Here is a 13,414-nt window from a genome sequence, read left to right on the forward strand (position 1 = left end):
ACTGAGTGCAGCTTTCGGTACCACAACATAAGAAGGACATAGAACTATTAGAAAGCATCCAAAGAAGGGCTATAAAGATGGTTTGTTCAGCCCAGAGAAGAGGAGGCTTGAAGAGAGGCCTAATGGCTGCCTGCAGCTCCTTACAAGGGGAGCAGAGGGGCAGTGCTGATCTCTGCATTCTGCTGACAGAAACAGGACCTGAGGGAATGGCATGGAGATGTGTCAGGGGAGAGGCAGCTGGGGGTTAGGGAAAGGTTCTGCACCAGTGGCCGGTGGGCATGGAACAGGCTGCCCAGGGCAGTGGACACAGCCCCAAGCTGCCAGAGTTCAAGGAGCGTTTGGACACTGCTCTCAGACATAGGGTTTGAATTTTAGGTGGTCCCTTGGAGCCAAGAGTTGGACTTAATGATCTCTGAGGGTCTCTTCCAACTCAGGATACTCTATGATTTTCTGATTCTAGTACATGATGAAGTGTAATGAAAGCCTTACTTGTCCTGTGCTAGCATATTTAATGGTGCTGTGTTTAAAATTATGAGAGTTTCATACTTTGTGAGCTCGTAACCATTATATGCCTGTGGCATTTGTCATGGAGAACTGCAGTCTTATATGACTGAATTGAAAAAATCAGGAATTTCTATGTAATGCAAATTTTAATAAATAAAGCTGTTTGGTTTTTAATTTAATTAACAGTGATATGATTCAGAAATAATTAGTTAATTTTGCAAAACAAGTAGTAGTCTGAGCATCTGGGAATCTGCACTGAGAGCTGTATTTGCTCATTAAGGAACTGAAGAAAGAGAACCACGAGACAAGTATTTGATAGTGGTGGAGTTTCTAAAGTTAGTGCAAGAGAAGCAGGGTGCATGGTGTGAGAATGAGGGGAAACCAAGTGCAATATTGACAAGTCCTCTAGCAGTGACAAATGTATTCAAAAACAGTCCTTGGTTTCAAAGTAACTAGCAGCCTACAAAGGGGACACAGTTTTTGCTGTGGTTACATAGGTATTTCATTAGACTTTTATCAGTGTTTCATAACATTAAAAAAGAATATATCAGTCTGCATAGGAAACAAGGCAAAAAGTAAGACACGCCTCACGATTAATTTTCTTGATTAATGTCAAGATTAAAGGTCGCTGGGTTCATTTAACTCATTTCGATTTGTATCACATCCTTAACCTGAATGACCAGAGAACTTGAGCTACTTTACTTTTACAGTCACTTTATCCAATTTGTGTTCCATGAAACCCCACTGTAATGCCTGCTGAGGTGCAGTGAGTAGGGGTGATGGGAGTTTCCACAAAAGGGCATTTCTGTTCCCAGTCACCTTGCTGGTGTAGACAATCCTTGTGGAGCTGTAGAAGTCAAGATAAGGCATTATCCCAGATTGGTTGTGTGGAAGAAATCAAATGATATCTTTCCTGATGGAAGAAAGAAGAGTTGAAAGCAGAAGAGGTATGCTTACACCCCGTGCTAACTGTGTTGCTCTTAGTTTAGCTTCCCATTCTTCAGTGATCTTCCTTGAGTATGTGTAGTAATGTGTGGTCATAGTACCCAAATCTCCTCTTTTCACATTCCTGAGTGTTCAGTGCATGAAAAGTACATATGATAGTGATTGGGATCAGAAGTATCACAACAGAGGTGGATGTAGCATCTCCAGGTAACTGAAGATGTTCACTTAGACCTAGAGGTTAACACCAACTCCACACATATAGCTGTTTATTAAGATCTAGCTAGAATGTTTATACACCTGAGTATTTGCCATCAGTGGTTCCAAGGAAATCCTCTTATGAGTGGCAAGAAGATGTTGTATACGAGCCACAGTTTTGTGCTCCCAACCTAGGGCATAGAGTTTACTGGGAATTTCAGATTCAAGAACAATGTCTTCCTCAACAGAGACTCCTGAGGAGGATTGGCCTCAGAAGTTAACTCTGGCCTTTACTCCAATATCTTCATACATACGTGTCTCATATAACTGGAACGTATGTATATTGTACTTAAAGATGCGGTTGAAATATGCTTTGTTTTCAAACACTGTGTTCTGGGTTCTCAAGTTCTGCCAAAGGCCTTGTGCATCACTCCTGTTGAGTGTGTGTGTTTATCTACACAAAATTCAAGCAAAACTCCTCAGCAGGATTGTAGTTGGTTCCATTCAAGGTGAGATTAGACCCTAGGATAATCTTCAGGGTCTATAGGTGATCAGAGCAAGCTCTTCTCATTTTTGGTCAGGGCCCTGGTGATCCTGACAACAGTGTAGCAGCAAATAATGAGAGACTTCATGTCAACTTTCATAAACTCTATATCTGATTTATTGAGAGCTGTATAACAACATGAGAATTTCACTTTGGTTATCCCTACAGTTTGCCAGGTGATTTTGTCACCAGAAATCTGTCTGGCAACAACTAGCCAAATCCAGTCTTCAGATCTAAAGCCTCAGGATGTTTTCCCAAAATGGGGGATGTCCCAAGGCAACTTGTTTTTGGTAAGCTGTGATAGCAATTTCAATAGTTGATGTGGTAGTTGGTGTAGGATCAGTAAAAGCCAATGGTCCATTCTGAATAACTTATTCTTCATTACTGCTCTGATTAACATTCTTCTTCATATGGCTCAAAGATGATAACAAAACTCAGAAAGGGATTGGGTGCTGTTCTGGTAATAGCAACAATATGGACGCATGTGGGCTTGAGCCTTGAATCTAATGAACATTCTCTGTTAGAAGTCCAGCTTGTCTAGATTTCCATAAAGAATGACAGATGGATCTTTCACTGTATTTATATCTCTGTGTTTGAGTTACGAGATGCTGGCTACCTGTTAGTTTACGACCAATTGCTTCACAGAGAGAAGCGCATAGGGAGTCTAGTAGAAAAGGGTTTTTGTTAAGAAAAGGTATTTTCATCTTAAGAAAGAAACAGCCCTCTATCTGCTATATTGGTTTATCTAATCACATAGAATCACAGGATCATATAATCATAGAATTAAGGAATAATAAAATGACTTTGGTTGGAAGGGACCTTAAAGATCATTTAGTTTGAACCCTCTGCCACAGGAATTGCTGCCACCCACCAGATCAGGCTGCCTGGGGCCCCATCCAACACGGCCTCGAGCACCTCCAGGGATGAGGCATCCACAGCTTTTCTGGGCAGCCAATGCCAGTGCCTCACCACCCTCTGAGTAAAGAATTTCCTCCTAACACCTAACCAAATTCTCCCCTCTTTTAGTTTAAAGCTATTCCCCCTTTTTTTTTTCTTGTCACTATCAGACCATGTAAAAAGTCGGTCTCCCTCCTGTTTATAAACTCGCCTCAAGTGCTGAAATGCTGCAGTGAGGTCTTTCTGGAGCCTTCTCTTCTCCAAGCTTAACAAGCCCAACTGCCTCAGCCTTTCCTCACAGGAGAGGTGCTCCAGCCATCTCATCACCTTTGTGGCCCTTCTCTGGACCCACTCCAACACCTCCATGTCTTTCTTGTGCTGGAGGCTCCAGGTCTAGACGCAGTATACTGCAGACAGGGCCTCACAAGGGCAGAGTAGAGGGAGACAATCACCCCCCTCTCCCTGCTGGCCACTCCTCTTTTCATGCAGCCTAGGATATAGTTGGCCTTCCAGGATGCAAGCACACACTGCTGGCTCACATCAAGTTTTTTTGTCTGTCAGGAACCCCAAGTCCTGCTCTACAGGGCTGCTCTCCATGAGTTCTGCTCTCAGTTTGCACACATATCTGGGATTGTGCTGACCCAAGAGCAACACCTTGCACTTGGTCTTGTTCAATTTCATTAGTTTCACGTGGGCCACTTTTCAAGCTTCCTGAGGTCCCTCTGGATGGCATCCCTTCCTTCCATTGTGTCAGCTGCACCACCCAGCTTAGTGTCATCAGCAAACCTGCTGAGGGTGTACTGCATCCCACTGCCTATGTCACTGATAAAGATATTGAAGAGTACTGATAGCAAGACGGAACACTGGGGGATGCTACTCATCGCTGGCCTCCACTTGGACATAGAGCCATTGATCACAACCCACTGGCTGCAACCATTCAATTTTTTATCCACCAAACAGTCCAGCCTTCATATCCACGCCTCTCCAATTTAGAGATAAGGATGTGGTGTGGGAGCATATTAAAGGCTTTGCAGAAATACAGGTAGACAACTTCAGTTGTCCTTTCTTTGTCCACCAATTCCATCATAGAAAGCCACGAGGATGATGAAGCATGATCTGCCCTTGATGAAGCTGTGCTGGCTGTCACAGATTGTCTTGCATGTGCCTTAACTTTTCTTCCAGAAGGATCTACTCCATGATCTTTCCAGGCACGGATGTGAGGACCACAATCCCAGGTCTTCCTTTCTCCTTTTCTTGAAAATGAGAGTGATGTTTCCCTCTCCAAACTTAGTTTGATCTGCACCTTTAATTTCCTTCAAATGATTTGGGAGTAATACCTGTAAGCTGAATACCATTTTCTTGTGTAGCTGAAAGTCTTGGAAGGACCCAGGCAACTCATCTCATTATTTCAGAATATACGTCATAGGGCTTTACTGTTTGTGCCAGCTAGTTTCAGTGAAAGTGCAGCAGAAAAGTTATACTCTTATGTGACATTCATCCATCTAATTAAAGCTTTTGTGTTTAGTTTCATTTTTTCAGCTCAATAAGTTGTGATACAAGACTTCTGTTGAACACTGAATTTCCAACCAAATTCTCTATCCCATAGTCCTTTGGTGACCAAATGGCATCTGAAATAATGGAAGATTCCCTTTCTTCACAGAAAAGATCTGGTGCTGCTTCCCACCATCTTTTCTGTTTGGTTTCTGCTGTTGTTTGTTTGTTTCTTTTTGTTGCTGTTGTTTGTTGATTTGTTGTTGTTGTTGTGCTAATGGCTACATTGTAGAAGATTTGACAGAAAAGTATTTATTTTGTTTAGTGACAGCAAAAAATCATTCTACCTACAACACTTCCCCGTTGCTATGCAAATGGACAGTCTAAGGATTGTTTGCTTTTAGGCAGCTTTGGTTTCAACAATTATTTTTTATAAGATGAAATTCCAACCTGCACTGAGGGATGATCCCATGTGCTAGTTCTAACAAACGGTTTAACATCTGGGTAGAGATTTTGCTACTGTGGTAAATTGCTGTTGCAGAAAACCGTGACATGAAGATGAGATTATCCACTGCATGAGTGGTCTCATAGTGCCTGTGAACGTGAAGCTAAGCCCCGAGCTTAATGTCTGTTGTGCTGTTGTGCTCTCAGCACTCCAACATGGCTGTGAGGCAGGAACAGCAAATCTATGCCACACCAGAAGGCTCAATCAGTTCCAGATGTGCTATATTTGGTCTATCTGCAAGACAAAATGTCAGGACAAGAGTTCCAGCACTGGAGTCCTTAAAAGTTATTAAATGTTTGGTAGTAACAGCACGCTTGTAAAAGCCTGGGTACAGGAGTATGGTCATAGCCTTGTTCATATGGCTGACATGAAAAGTCACAAGCCTGTGGGCGGTGTTAGAGTAAAGTAAGCCATCTGCTTTTTTGATGCAATGCATATAAAGCTATTGTGAGTCTAATCTGAACAGTTAATGGATTCACCCTTGTGGGTGGGAAGCAGCAGCTTGCTGCATAGCAAGATGGCACCAGATCTCTCTTGTCATCTGTCCACATGAAATGATGCTCCTGTACTGATAAAGCTAATGAAATTCCTGATAGAAGCAAGGAATATACATTCTCTTTCATGTCTTCAGTGAAAACTTCTTGCTTGATGCCCTAGCATTTACAGAAACATATTGCTAAGCTAAATAGAATGAAATTTTTCAAAACAGTGTTACTGTCTAGCGTTACCCAGAGTTTCTGGTTCAGGTGGTCACTTACTGCATTCATTCAGTTTACATTCATGTTTTCTTCCCTAAAACACACCTCTCGCTGAGTAAAGAAAGATCTTATCTATCTGTTGAATGTTGTGTGACTGGCCGGAATTATTGTGACTGGAAACAGTTGTTCAAATTTATGTCAAGATTCTCTTCATGGTGTTTGATGAGTGAATAACAGAGACCTCAATAAGTGGTTCTTGTACCAAGAAAGACCTGGAGCAGGGGGCTGGGGCTTCCTCTGCCCGCATTTATTCCTTCACAGCCTCTCTGGCAGATGTTCCCACAGCAACATCAGGAAAAGCAGCAATATTCTGTTTAGGGTGGTGGGCCATGAGTAACCTGTGAGTGGTTGTATGGCACCCATCCTTTTTAGGCTGCCCTCAGCTGCCTCCCCATGCTGACATAACTGCTTGCCAACCCCCAAAATTGCAGAAATATCTCTGGGATATGCTGAAGATCTTGGATTTGGGTGTGTTGCTGAATCATACATAGGAGCACGTTGTTCTGGCTCCCCTAGAGATGAAATCTGCTTTTGCGGGGTTTTTATTTCTAAGGGCCTTGCTTCCTGCAGACACACAGTATTGTTAAAATAGACTTCAGATTTACAGTATACCTGTAAAGAATAACAACAAAATCGAAGTGTTGAGCATCACAGCTCTTTTAATCCATCTTGCTCACCCATACCACATGCTGGTAGGCTGCCTTGGATTAGAAACTCCACTTTTTCACATCTTTAAGCCAGCAAAACCCTGCCTCACAGGGCTTCACTCTACTCTCCACTTGGCTTTGAGGAGATGGATGAGCTGAAGTGTGAATGTCATCTTTGTGGTTTATGAGGATGCTTCAGTGGATGATGAGTGTGTTATCAAGGGAGATCTCTGGGTGGCCTGAGAAGATTTAATGGATGCTGGAAGGTTTGGGGGAGTTGTCTTAGCTCTCTTCAGCTTAAGAAAACGTTTAATGTATCTGCAGCTGAATATCAGCAGCTGACAATTAAAATAACTAGAGATAATTTTCTATCAGCTTTGTAGAATGTTTTTCTACAGTTTCATAGAAAACAACTAAATGTGTATCAGCAGTCTGTCATTTTCAACATGACTGGATCTTTGTTGTCTGCCTTCTGGTATTCAGCTCCTTTAGTATTATTTCTACAGAAAGAGTTTTGCTCTCTGTTTAAGCAAAGAAAATCTATAACTGTGTTTTACCTTCTGTTTGTCTGGTGTCCTTGAGCAAATTGTTTAACTTGCTTTGCCTCCGTTTTCTTTGCTATAAAATGAGGCATAGAAGACTTCCTTGCAGAGGTGCAGGAAGGCCACACTAATGTTTGCTGAGCATTTTGAGCTTGCCAGCTGAAGATGCCCTCACTTGGCTTTGAGCTATAGTGCTTCTTCCTGAGATGCACGGTTAGTGATGCTTGTGGCATGGATGAGCACAGAGAGAGTGCTGGAGGGCAGACAGTTCAATCCAAAGTAATAAATAATGCACCCAATGAAAGCATCAAAGTTGTCTGCTTCGCAGAAACCTGCAGGCTATCCCACTCCAGCGTGATACTTTTGATTCTGTCTCAAAAAAGCCCAAAAATATCCCCAAAGCAGCTTACACTACAACCTCTGCCGCAGCTCCTTAATCTTTGTCTCCTGTCTGCAGCCCGAAAGTGAGGGCCTCTAGCGAGGATCTAATATCAAAAGAAGGGTAATACCGCTACAGGGAGGGGAAAAATAATTACCAAATTTCCTGAATAGTAAACAGCTTGGGGTTGGGTTTGGGGAATTTTTTTATTTTGTGTGATTTTTGATTTGAGGAGTGCTTTCACTCCGTCGGTGGATATCGGTAAGGCTGCTGCCGCCGCAAGTCCCCCCCCCGAGAGCGAGCGCTGTGCTCGTCCCGGACCGCGCCGCAGGGCGCCAGGGGGCGGCCGCGGGGCTCGGGGCGCACTCGGACCGGGGCGGCGGAGGGCAGCCCCGGTTCTCCCGTCGGCTCCTTGCCCCGGCGCTGCGCAAGGGCGGTGTCCCCGTGCCCCCAGCGCTCACTCAGCCCCAAGCACTCCACAGCCTTGCCAAGCACCGGGAATAAGCAGAGGACGGCCCGGCACCCAGGTTACGCTTCGCCTTTGCGAGCCCGTGTACACTCCCTGCATCCCTCCAGAAGGATGCTTGCGTACTCGCGGGAGAGCCCGAGGTGCCGGCATCCTGATGAGCAGAAAACGGAGCAGCCCCTACCCCTAAGCCAGCCTCACCGCCGGGACCAGCCCTCTGGATCCATCCCCTCCCGAGCACAATTCCCCAACGCTTTCCCTAAAGCGAGCCGGGGGCTGGGGAGGATTTCGGTGACCGGGAGGGGACTGCCAGACGCGGTCAATTCTGCCCATCGAGGCTTATACGTTAAGTCTTCCCGCTTCCCAGACTCGACAAATAGGTCAGCCGGAGGCGGCCCGAGTCATCGCCGCCCTGACTTAGGGAGAGAAGGAGAAGCTTGTGTTATGTCGTGTTAGAGAGAGGACATGCAATAGGACCGATGGGACCAAATACGCCTGACCCTGATAACGACCGTGACAGCATCGTGGGCGCAGGGGCAGATGAAGCAGCATCTACTGCTGCTGCAGGACGGGATCTGACACACAGCCCCTCGGCTCTATTCGTTCACAGCTAAAAGCTGTGTTAAAAAATGTGCTAAAACCGAGCTAAGCGACGCAAATTCCTTCGAAACCAAAGAGAAGCCACGGGTTTCGAACAGCCCCTTCTGCTCCCGACCCCGAGGGGCTGCTCCGGAGCCCTCCGGGCCCTACTCGCAGGTGGGCAGCGGCCTCTGAGCCTCAATCGGGACCTCGGCGGCTGCGGAAGGCAGCGCTCTGACTGCCTCCGAGCCCGACAGGTTGTACCGGGGTGAGGAATAAAGCCGGGAATTGCCGAGCACCTTCCGACGAAAACTAATTTAGAGGAGAAAAAGAACACACAAAACGATTAGCGAGATGGCACGCTTCGGGAAACGGGGCCCCAACGCCCGTCACAGTCAGCCGGGTGCCCTCTCCACCTTTCTTCTTTTATTTTCGGGCATTGAAGCGTTGCTGTGCCCGAAATAATTGTTCTTAGCGAGCCTTTGCCTCACATACGCAGATATAATCTCTCCGGGCTTTCTTTTTAATGACTTCCATGGAACCGATGCCGCAAAGCTCTTTATCTCATAGTGCATACGGAATGCGGCGTTGTACACATATGGTTTAGTTTTTTCTCCCCTAATTCTTGCGAGTTGGGAAAGGCGTATTCATAAGAATTTGACTCCTTCCACATTGTAGGCTTTGAGGGTCGGTTTGGGAGATCTGTTTGGGCAGAGGGATTAAATAAAATCTCGGGGAAATACGTTTTAAAGAGAACCCCGAGGAAACAGGACCATCCCTGGGATTGATTCGAAAGCCCTTGTTGCTCTTGGGGAAAGCAGGCAAAGCACTGAGCGACGGATGGCTGCAGTGAACACACCAAGAATTAGAGTTAAGATCCGGTGTGAACATAAATTAGCGAATAAGTAGAAAGGCGGGTGGGTGAATAAATGATTAAAATGAATACGCTATGAATTAATTAACTGATTAAGAATAAGTGAACAGAAAGGGAAGGCGCCGCAACCCCGCGCTGGGAGCGTCCCCAAAAGGAGCGGCCGTGTCCCCGCCGTTGCCACCGGCAGGAGCGGGGCTCGGCCCCGTGTCACCCCCGTGTCGCTGCATGGGTGCTCTCGGGCCGCCCTCCCCGCCCGGCGCTGTGCGGAGCGGCCCCGCAGCACTGTCCCCGCCGTCCCCGCGAGTAACGGCGCTGGGGTGAGTACGGGCGGCCCCGGCGCCGTGGCCGAGCCTCCAGCCCGGGCGGTGGGGCTTTACCCGCAGCCTCCCAGCAGCGGTTTTACCGCTGGAAGGACAGCGCTGGTGCGAGGCAGCCCTCTACAAACGTGCGTAGAGCTTCCATCTAAATAAATAAACCAGAGCGAACTGCACCCCCTGCACTGTGCCACCCCTCTCCGGGCTGAGCTCAAACGCGTTTTCTCGCTTGCAAAATCGCTGTGACTCCCTCCCCGCCCGCCTCTCTGTCTGTGTGTCCGTCTGTCTGTCCTTCGGGTTGGGCTTTCTAGGAGAGGAAACCTACATTCAGCCGGTGAATGCTCAGGTACACGTCCTCTGCTTTACCATTTTATTTTGTTGTCTTCTTTCCTCAGTATTCGTTCTTGTTTGAGAAGTGGCGTACAGAAAGAGCCGTCTGCCTCCCAAGCTGCTGAGGCCCTCAAATCAAATGCGATTGCAGCAGTCGGAGAGGGCTTTTCTAAGGGAAATGTATTTGCGTTTATACGTGAACACGTGGACGTGGACCGGATAAAGCCCCCGAGCCTCCACGCAGCGTAACCGGGAGGTGCGAGCGTGTGCGGTGCGGGAGGAGATCACCTCCAGGTCCCGTAGGGCACGTGAATGAATGGGTCACCGCGCTGCAACTGGGTTCCTTCGGGAATAGACATGATCTGAGCTCTGCGATGGTTCGTGTTCCCACCGGTGTTTCCCCTTTCTCTGTTCTGTTGCAAACGGGGACGAGTGTTCCCTTGTACTACGGCGAGAGGCCGAGAGCTCGCACACCCGGCCCGGTCCTATTTGTAGGCAGGAGCGTTTGGGGAAACGGCACCGTGCTAAGATAAAGGTGTTCTGCGGGAGGGAGAGCCGCGAAACCGGGGTAGGATGGCGCGGAGCTCCCCACCCGAAGGTTCACTCTGGGCTGTTGTTCTCTGCGTCCGATGCGGGACGGGAGCGCGGTGTCACCGCACCCGGCTCGGGCAGCGCGGGGCTGCGCTGCGGTACGGGGGTGAAACGGAAGCGGCCCTAGGGATCCTGCAGCCCTGGAACCCGAAACCTGGAGAAGAGACGGGCAGCCGTGCAGTCAGTGCCGAAGCGAAGGGGAATGAACCTTAACAGCGGCTAGACCGAGCCGCGCGCTTAACGATCGAAAAGGGGAAGGAAAAAAAAAAAGAAAGAAAGAAATAAAACAACAAGCGGAAAGCCGAGGAGACGGAGACGTGATAAAAGCGGGTCGCAGAGGGGGCAGAAAGGACTGTGACCCGTCCGTGCCCCGCTGCCAGGGCCGGGTCGGGCCTTCTACGGGGTCGACGCATAGAGTCGGGGCAGCTCCCTGTCTGACAGCAGCGAGCGGAGCGCTGCGGGTGCTGCTCGGCAGCCTCCTGTCGTTCCCCTCTCCGCCTTTGCCATGAACTCTAAAAACTTTGGTGCGAAGGTTTCCCCTTCCAGACACTCGTCGCGTTTTCCTCCCCGCGGGCAGCCCACGCCGGAGGGGTCGCTCCCCTCCTGCTCCGATCCCAAAGGCGCGGCCCTGCGGCTCCGCGGGGGCAAAGGGCCGAGGGCGGGGCAGAAGCGGGGTCAGCAGCGCGGGGTCGAGGCCGCTGCGCCTCCCGGGTTCGCTCTCCTCGACCCCCGGCAGTCAGCCCGAAGGGGCGAACCGGGCGAGGGGCAGGGGCGGGAATAAGGAGCGTGAGGTTCTCTCATCCTCCCTTCCCCATTTTTCCAATTTCGTTTCGGACCATTCGTCTCGACGTCCCTCGTAACCAAAGGAGGGAACATTTCCCGCTGTCCGCAGCTCCGTCCTCCGTATCCCACCGGGCCGGGGGCGTCCGCTGGAGAAACCCTCCCCGCTGGAGAAACCTCCTTCCCCACGGGTTCTTGGGTTACGCTCGGCCGTTGCATTACACGGGGCATGTGCGGGCTTTTAGCAGCCTCCATAAAAGAATAAAGACTCCGTCTTTGCCCTGCACGCTATAACACGGCTCTGCTATAACAGACGCCGCTCTGGGGCGCGCAGAATTCGGCTCTCCTACGGTCTCTATGGGATAGGAAGAAGAGAGCTACGCAAGGTGTTTCCCGGCTGCCCGCGGTCTGTGTTCCCGTCGGGCAGGTTATCCTCTTGGAAAGCCGCCCCGGGGCCCATTGGCCCATTGTCTTTATCTGATGCCTGAGAGATCGGGGAGGAGAGGAAGGAAAAAAAAATCATTGTTAAAAGCACTTTGAAGTCGCGCAACTGCTGCCGCCCCGTTTTTTTCTCCAGTCTCCAGATGCACCACAAATCTTCACTTTGATCTCCCAAACCAGCAATTTATATTTTTTAATACTTTCTTTCTTTTTTTTTTTTTTTTAACTGGTTGGGTAACTCGGCGAGTAATGGCAACCATGCAGGGGATGAGGTCACCGAGGGGGGGGTTGGGGGTGGCGGGCAAGGAGTGCCGAGATCGCGGGGACGGGGCGGGCGGTGGCTGCGGGAACATCTGCTCGGGGCCAGCGTAACAAACGCGTTTGCTCACCGAGACAATGTCCCTGCCCAGTGAGCAAGGCTCACAGAGCGTGCGGGGTCGCTCCTTACCCCGCGCCCACCCGCGCAGAGCGATGCGGCGGTGAGGGGCGCGCATGCCGGGCTGGGGATGGCACTGCAGCTCCAGGACCCGGTCTGTCGCTGTCGCTAGTGCGTGCCTATCCCTGTGAGCGCTCCCCCACAACCCCCCCTTAGACAAACCCACGACATCGCGTCTCCTGCGGTCCCCAGGTCCTCCACGGTCAGGGAACGATCCCTGGGAGGGGCTGGGGACTCCTCGGCCACCTTCCTTCTCGAGGGTAGGCTCAGGGCAGCCCGACCTGTGCAGTGAGAAATGAAAAGGGAAGAAGCGGGGAGCGGCCCCACGGCCGCCGTTCCAAAGCCGAAGGTGTCGTGCCCAGCATGATGCGCGCCCCGAGCCCCGCGTGTGGGCTCGGAGGGTTTTCCCTCTGGGCCTTTCCCTCGGTTTTCCTTTCCATCTCTAAAGCATCGGCTCGGGTCAGCCGTTGCAGCTCCCGCCACATCCATCATCTCCCTGCGGGGATGTTCCCATCTCCTCCCCGGGGAGCTGCGTTCGGGATGCGCGGAACTTGCGCACCTCTGGAGCTGCGCGGTTGGGGACGGACCCACATGACTCCCTCTGCCTCCTGGACCGCGAGGAGCTCAGTGCCATGCCGCTGCCCTGCGGGGACACGGGGACACGGGCGTCCCCTCCCGCAGCCTCGGTGTGGAGCTGCGAGCGAGGAAATCTCCGTGCGCAGCGTAGAGGCGGCCCGGTGCCGCTGGAGGCGGCCGTGCGGTGCGGAACGGAGCTGCCGCGGGCGTCGTGCTGCGGCCGTGCAGGAGTAGATGGAGTTTTTACAATGCGAGAACGGGGTGTGGGGGCAACGCGATGTACAGGATGCGGACACCGGAGAGTCGTATGGAGAAATCATCTACCGGTGGCTGTAGACCGCATCAAAGGGCTGCAGGGCGACAACGAAGTGCCTCGAAATACTTCTTAATGCGATGTTTGCGTTGGGCAAGTCCGCAAACGACGCCTATTTTGCCATCGCAAGGAAAAGAAGGCAGCGGCTGGGGAGGTTCAGCCAGCATTCTTCCGAGACCTTTGGGGGGAGTGGGGGGGAGGAGAGGAGAGGGAGCGGGACGGAGGGATTTGTGTAATCCTGAAAGGCGAGAGGGGAAACCACAACAGCGGAGAGGGGGCGAACTCCGCGGGGCGGGATCAAGGAGCG

Source organism: Numida meleagris, chromosome 1 (genome assembly GCF_002078875.1).
Source record: "Numida meleagris isolate 19003 breed g44 Domestic line chromosome 1, NumMel1.0, whole genome shotgun sequence".
Taxonomy (NCBI): Eukaryota; Metazoa; Chordata; class Aves; order Galliformes; family Numididae; genus Numida; species Numida meleagris.